This window comes from Balaenoptera ricei, chromosome 4, assembly GCF_028023285.1.
Source record: "Balaenoptera ricei isolate mBalRic1 chromosome 4, mBalRic1.hap2, whole genome shotgun sequence".
Classification (NCBI taxonomy): domain Eukaryota; kingdom Metazoa; phylum Chordata; class Mammalia; order Artiodactyla; family Balaenopteridae; genus Balaenoptera; species Balaenoptera ricei.
Genome location: NC_082642.1, coordinates 19234326 through 19242878, shown reverse-complemented (window position 1 = coordinate 19242878; position 8553 = coordinate 19234326).

Sequence of the window (8553 nt, the reverse complement as noted above, 5' to 3'; positions counted from 1 at the left end):
ATGAGCAAGGATGTAGCTGAACTGAGCAAACAGCATCAGCCAACCTGATCTAATTGACATCTATACAATACTTCCTCTAAACAGCAGAATACAGATTCTTCTCAAGCTCACATGGAACATTCACCAAGATAGGCCACATGCCAGGTCATAAAAATACCCTAACAAATTTAAAAGAATAGAAATCATACAGAGTATGTCCTCAGACCACAATGGAATTAAACTAGAAATCAATAATAGCTGATGAAAGACATCTAAAAGATTTATATAAATGGAGAGATATTCCATGTTTGTGGAGAGGAAGAATCAATATTTTTAGATGTGATCTATAGATTAAACACAGTTTCAGTCAAAATCCCAGCAAGCTATTTTGTAGATAACAACAAACTGATTCTAGACTTTATATGAAAAGATAAGAGACAAGTAATAGTCAACACAACAGTGAAGAATAACAAAGTTGGAGAACTGACACTATCGGACTTCAAGACTTACCATTAAGCTACAATAAGCAAGACAGCATTTTAGTGAAAGAATAGATACATAGATCAGTGGAGCAGAATAAAAAGTGCAGAAAAAGACCTGTACAAATGTAGTCAACTGATCTTTGACAAAGGGGCAAAGGAAAGTGATTGTAGAAAGAATAGTCTTTTCAAAAAATGGTGCTGGAATAATTGGACATCCATTTGCAAAAAAAAATCTGGACATAGACCTTACACTTTTCACAAAAATTGACTCAAAATGGATCATAGACATAAATATAAAATGGAAAACCATAAAACTTGAGAAGAAAACATAGGAGAAAATCTAGGTGAACTTGGGTTTGGCAATGACTTTTTAAGACACAACATCAAAAGAATGATCCATGAAAGAAAAAATTTTTAAGTTGGACTTTATTAAAATTAAGAACTTGTGCTCTTCAAAAGACTGTTAAGAGAACGGAAAGACAAGGGAGAAAATATTTGCAAAACACACATCTGATAAAGGACTTGTATCCAAAATATACAAAACTCAATAATACGAAAACAACCCAGGCTTCCCTGGTGGCGCAGTGGTTAAGAATCCGCCAGCAATGCAGGGGACACAGCTTCGAACCCTGGTCCGGGAAGATCCCACATGCCACGGAGCAACTAAGCCCATGTGCCACAACTACTGAGCCTGCACGCCTAGAGCCTGCACTCCGCAACAAGAGAAGCCACCGCAATGAGAAACCCACGCGCTGCAAGGAAGAGTAGCCCCCGCTCACCGCAACTACAGAAAGCCCGCGCGCAGCAAAGAAGACCCAACACAGCCAAAAATAAATAAATTAAACAAATAAATTTATTTTTTAAAAAAGAAAACAACCCAATTTTTAAAATGGGCAAAAGATCTGAACAGATACCTCACCAAAGAAGATATACAGATGAAAAGTAAACAAATGAAAAATATTCTCAACCTCTTTTGTCATTAGGGAATTACAAATTAAAACAATAATGAGAGACTTCTGCATACCTATTAGAATGTCTAAAATTTTAAAAAAGCTCTATGTTAAATGCTGGTGGAGATACAGAGCAACAGGCACTCTCATTTATTGTTGGTGGGAATGCAAAATTGTACAGCCACTTTGGAAGACAGTTTGGCAGCTTCTTACAAAGCTAAGCATAGTCTTACCGTATGATCTAGCAATTGTGCTCCTATATATTTACCCAACTGACTTGAAAACTTATGTGTACACAAAAACCTGCACATAAATATTTATAGCAGCTTTATTCATAATCACCAAAAATTGGAAACAACCAAGATGTCCTTCAGTAGGTGAGTGAGTAGTCTGTGTTACATCCATACAATGGTATCTGTAAGACACAGCGTTACCGACTGGGTCTGCTAGGTGCAAGTGATGCTTTTTGCCACATGGTAGTGGTTATTCAAGCTCTTGAATCGTTTGAAATCTCCTTTAGATCTTAGTTCCCAAAATAAAATTCAAATCAGGTACTAAACTCCTCCTGCCAGCACGCTGAGAGATAGACTTTTTATTCACTTTAAAAAGGTTAGATTTCTCATCACGTGGTCTCTGCTATAAAATGCAGTCACAACTTTGCCAGGCTAAACCACAGAAAAAAATATGGGGAACAACATGTCTTTACACCCTGACCTTACACTTACTGTCCCGTGTAATTATTAATAGCAACGCTTTTTACTTTCAAAAGTGTACAGTTTACAGGACTTCCCTGGTGGCACAGTGGTTAAGAATCCACCTGCCAATGCAGGGGGTACGGGTTCGAGTCCTGGTCCGGGAAGATCCCACATGCCGCAGAGCAACTAAGCCCGTGCGCCACAACTACTGAGCCCGCGTGCCACAACTACTGAAGGCTGTGTGCCTAGAGCCTGTGCTCTGCAGCAAGAGAAGACACCGCAATAAGCCCGCACACCACAACGAAGAGTAGCTCCTGCTCGCCGCAGCTAGAGAAAAGCCCACGCGCAGCAATGAAGACCCAACACAGCCAAAAATAAAAAACTTTAAAAGAAGTATACAGTTTAAACAATATGGAACCTCCTCAATTTTCCCCCAAATGGATCACTCCAACTTTTAACATCTTGATTTAATGAAATTTCCATCTGTTACCTATTTTATGACATGGGTCAGTGATTTGATTGCTTTGCCCAGAAGTCAGATACCTTTTTCAAAGACACCTGTTTTAATTAAGCCCATCCTAAGGAAGGTACTTTTTTGTTTGTTTGTTTTGCTTTGTTTACTGCAAAAACTTCCAACTTAAGTGTTACCACTGTGTTTTGGAGTTTGAAAGACTAGAAACAAACAAACAGACAAAAACCCTTCTTCCTCCTGCGAGTTATGTTCATTGCCACAAGGTGGTGGTTTCCTCAAGGGAAACCCTTCTGTGATCCAAATTGAACACCAGGAGCATTTTCTCTATTAAAACTCTTCAGAGCCGTGATGTGACTGTGTAAAAGAAGAATGAACCTACTCGCTTTAACAGCAAATCACAAACCAGAGCAAATTATTTCCCCAGATAACTTCCAGTCTTCCATGTTAGATAAGAATGTATACATACAATACATCTTTGTCTAGGCTGACAAATATCTCTGCTTACGGATATTATGTTTTCTTTTTCCATAAGTACCAGCATGTCCCTACTGTAACTTGCTCTGAGGAAGGCAGCCAGGAGTCATAGAACTGGGAACTTTGGAGTCTAATAGGCTTGGGTGGATCCTGGACCTACCACCTACTGCCCGTGTGAGCTTAGGCAAGTTACTTCAACTTCCTCAGCCTCGGTTTCCTCGTCTTTAAAAGGAGTATAATACCTACCATTCAGGGATGTTGTGGAGAGAGATAATGCCTTTTAAAGTTTCTGGACAGTAAAGCCATTATTGGTATTGTTGTTAAAGTATCATGTTTGGAGTGTAGGATCATTGCTGGGAGGTAGCTTCCCAGTCAAGGATCAAGATGACCGCTCCCTCCCTTGCCTACAGATGGAGCCATTGGATTAGTTTTCCTCAGTCGGGGTGGACGTGGTTAGTGTTACTCGGGGTCCTAAGTGGTGAAGTATCAGATGTAGAATCTTCCACACTCTGCCCCTAGCTGCCAGCTTGATGTTACCAGGATGGCTTTAATGACCAGAAATTTTACATTTTTGATGAGATTTAATTTACCAATTTTTTATTCTGTTTATTGTTTTCTTTGTCTGAAGAGATCTTTTCCTAAGGAATCTTTGCCTACTCCCATGAAGACATACCCTTTATCTTAAAGTTATAATACTAGAAATTATTTTTAAATTATAATAAAAGAAGTTATTTAAAATTCACATTTAGACTTATGATCCATCTCAAATTCACTTTTTCATTGAAATTTTTATTGAGATAATTATAGACTCACACAGTTGTAAAAATAACCTTGAGAAAATCTTTGTACACTCTTCTGAGTTTCCCCCAATGGTAACATTTTGTAAAACTATAGTATAATATTGCAACCAGGATATTGACATCAATACAATCCACCCATCTTACTCAGGTTTCCCTAGTTTTAGTTGTACTCATTTGTGTGTGTGTATTAGGTTCTATAAAATGCTATCATATTTAGGTTCATGTATTCACCACCATAGTCAACATCCTGAACACAAGGATCCTCTGTGCTGCCCTTTATAGCCACAACCACCTCCCTTCTACATATCTCTCCCCACCAGTCCCTAACTTCTGGCAACCAGTATTATGCCCTCCATTTCTAAAATTTTGTCATTTAAAAAATATCTAGTATAGCACAGGGAATTCTGCTCAATATTCTGTAATAACGTAAATGGAAAAAGGATTTTAAAAAGAATGGATACATATATATGTATACCGGAATCACTTTGCTGTACACCTGAAACTAACACAACATTGTTAATCAACTATACCCTAATGTAAGATAAAAATTTTTTTAAATGATATCTAAATCATATCATACAACATGTAGCCTTTGGGGACTGGCTTTTTGTCACTCAGCATAATTCCCTACAGTTGTTGCATGTATCAATATTTTGTTCCTTTTTAATTGCTGCATATCCCACAGTATGGTTGTACCACTGTTCCAAATTAATTTTTGTGGAGGATATGAGATAGAGGTCAAGGTTCTTTTTTTATTCCATATGGATTTCTGACTGTGCGAGCACCATTTGTTGAAAAACTTTCCTTTACTCCATTGGATTGCTTTGGCACCTTTGTCAAATGTCAATTGGTTGTTAAGTGTGAGTTTCTTTCAGGACTCTCTAGTCTATTCCACTGATCTATTTGTCTATCCCTATGCCAGGACTCCTCTGACTTGATTATTATAGTTGCATAGTGTTATGGGCTGAATGTTTGTGTCCCCTCAGAATTCATATGTTGAAACCCTAATCCTAATGGGATGGTATTTGAAGGTGAGGCTTTTAGGAGGTAATTAGGTTATGAGGGTGATGCCCTCATGAATGGGATTAGCACCCTTATAAGAAGAGGCCAAAGAGTTAGCTAGCTCTCTTTCTGCCATGTGCCATCCTAAAATTTGTGTGGACATCTAAGGTCTTAATTCTAAATGGCCTCTGAGTTCTCTAAACTTCACTAATATTTATCTCAAAGATTTGTGTGTGTCTTGGAATACTACCATATCCATATTTGTTTTAATGTAAAAATAATGTTTTAAAATCCTAACCATCAGAGATCTAAAATTCTTCTGTCTTGTTTGTTGACGGGGTGATGCTATTGGATTTCAGAAAACTGGGCTAAATTGAAATGAGCCAACCTTGCATTTTCAGTTTCAAAATCCAGGCAATTTCCCTTTTTGTGACTTGGTATTATAATATTTCAAATACTAAGACATGAAAACACATGGTTACAAATGATGATCATTTTCCAATCATTTTGCAAGCTGGGGCTGGGCATTATTCAGAAGTGGTGCTGAGGATGCTGGTCCCAGGCTCTGAGCTGCAGAATGATGTTGGGGGCTGGCCACATTGTTCATGTGGCAGGGAATGGCTCTCACTCAAGGTCAGCTTCTTATCAGCTGCTAGGAAATGGGTTTTTTCATCAAAGGGTTTTTTTCAATGAAGAAGGATTTCCGACACTTAAAATTTTATTTTTTACCCTGCTGTCAGCAATCTAACTATGATGAGCCTGCGTGTAGTTTTCTTTGTGTTTATCCTTTTTGGAATTCATCCAACTCCTTGAATCTATGGATTTATGTCTTTCACCAGTTTTGGAAAATTCTCTGCCATTGTCTCTCTGAATACAGTCATTTCCCACTTTTTGAAAGCTCGCTTTATGTCACCTTGCTTTTATAAAAGACCTGCATTAGTACATGTTTTCACTAATAGAAAGAAATCCATAGAGGCTTTTCACTTTTAAGGAAAAAGGCAAAAATCAAAAATAACGTTCAGCATTTGTTTTGCAGGGAGCTGTTACAGAGGCAGCAAAAGTAGCATCGCCAAGCTCCTTCCCAGGAACTACATTCAGCGTCTCAGCATCAAGGCACCATAGCTTTGAACGGTGTCTGTGAGCATGTGTGCCTTATCTCAATTTATTTTGTGCATCTATTAGCACAAAGGTAATTGCTATTTCATTTTATACTATTTCAGCTTATGAAAGGTTTCATAGGAACGTTCTACTTTCAGATAGTGGGGAAAACCCGTATTGCTTCTGTTCCATTTTCTCTCTCTCCTCTCTTTCTGCGACTCGGGTGATATGAACTTTAGACATTTGAATATGCCCCACATATCTTTTTGATGTTGTTATCTCTTTTTCTCTCCATCTTTTTTCTCCCTCTGTGCTTTAGTTTCAACATGTTCTTTTGACTCGTCTTCAAGTTCATTAATTTTGTGCTCAACATTGTTCAATCTGCTATTAAACTTATCCAATGAGTTCTTGATTTCAGTTATTATACTTTTTAAGTTCTAGAATGTTCACTTTGTTTTTATAGTTTTGTTTTTTTGGTAGATTCCACTTATCTGGTGCCATTTTTCTCCATCTACTCTGTCTACATTTTTCTCCACTTTATTCAACATATTAATCTAAGTGGAGGTATTATGAATTTTTAAAGTACAGCTTACCCTTGAAAGGCATGGGTTTGAATTGCACTGGTCCACTTTTACATGGATTTTTTTCAATAAATATGCAGGCAGGCGGCCCTCGGTATCCACGAATTCCACATCCACAGACCCAACCAATTCAACCAACTGCAAATCGCAAACTGAACACATGCTCTGAAGTTGGTTGAATCTGTGGATGCAGAACCAGCAGATACTGGAGGACCGACCATGGGGCTTGAGCATCCGTGGATTTTGGTGTCTGCATCGGGTCCTGGAACCAATCCCCTGTGGATACCGAGGGATGACTGTGTAATACACATACCGTGAAATGTGTAAAGTGTGCTAATCACTAATGCACAGCTTATTGAACTTTCACGTTGGTACATATTCATAAAACCACCATCCACATCAAGATACATAACATTTCTGGCACTTCTTTCCCACCCAAGCAGTTATCTTCCTCTCCCCCAAGAGAAAACCACTATTCTGACTTCAATCACCATCAATTAGTTTTACCTTTTCCTGGACTTCATAAATGTCTTTTGCATCTGGCTTCTTTCACTTAATATAGTATCTGTGAGATTCATTCCTGTTGTTTTTGTATCATTCTTAGTTATTGCAGTAGAGTATTCCATTGTGTGAATAAACTACAATTTATTTATTCATCCTCCAGTTAATAAACATTTGGATTGTCCCCTGCTTAGGGGCTAATTTCTCTTAGATATATACCTAGGAGTAGAAACGTTGAGTCCAAAGATAGCTATATGTTTAGTTTTAGTAGATTCTGCTAAACAGTTTCTCAAAGCCAGTTGTGCCAGTTATCAACTTATTACCTCTCAGATCCAAATCCATACTTAATTACCTGCCCTGTGCTAATGGAGCTGGGCCCTGCAAACATTTCTCCTTTGCCATCTGGCACAGTGTTAAGGTTTGTCAGTAGGGAGCACTGGCAGTCACTGCAGGAGAAAGAGAATTCTCTTCCTGGTTCTGATGTGCTCACATGGCAGATTCCTGCAGCATGTGGCAACCAGAAATACAAAGCACATCTCCATGGGCAGCTTCCTCCAAAACCCTAGAGGTTGATCTTCCAATGCATCACTCCTGTGGGAAGTTTTCCAGCAATTTCCACAGTGTGGCACCCGTCCGTGGATGGCTTCCCTCAGCACCAAGAGGCATGCTTTCCAATGAGTACCACCTGCATAGACCTTCAGCAAACCTCTTCATCATCCAGTGGGTCATGGCTACATAATCTCCAACAAGGTATGGTTCTCAGCCCCCCTGGTAGAAGGTGAGGGTTGGGACTCATACAGACTTGTTCCTTCTTTGGGTGCTCTGTCTCAGCCTGAGAGGCTGCTCCCAACATCTGCTATAACTATATTCTTTAGAGTTCTCTTCTCTCCTTAGTAGGCAGTCCCCTCTAATACTTAATAATTCTTTATATTAAAATTTCCTCTCCAAAGTACTGTGTAGTTTCTGTATCCTGCATGCACTCTGGCTGATGCATGGATATACCATTTTACACCTCCACCAGCAGTGTATGAGAGTTCCAGTTCCTCCACAGTCAAAGTTCTGTCTACTGACTCCAATATCTGAACGATCTGGGTGTCTACAATTTTTTCTCTTCCTTATCAATTACATGTTCATGCCTCTTCACAGGACTAGTTATGTTTTACTATACACACACATTGTAAATAAGAAGTAGAGAGACTCCAGATGATGTCATTTGACCCACAGAGTGTTCCCTCTTTCCTCTGATAAGCAGGTGGGTTGAGAAGTGATCATCTCAATCCATTGAAGGACTGAGCTGGGTTGGGGCGGGGTTTCAGTTTTTACAAGACTCAACATATCTCCGGTTTACCCCTATTCCTCACATGTGGATTTTGATTGAGAGCCTTGCAGATCTCTTGTCTCCTAAGCCATGGAAGGTTATGGAGAATCAGCTCTACCCTTCAGAAGTTCCCAGTCCTGCTGTCTGGACACTGTCCCCACGGAGCTTCAAAATCTGGCAAATCTCAGGAAGAGGCAGGAG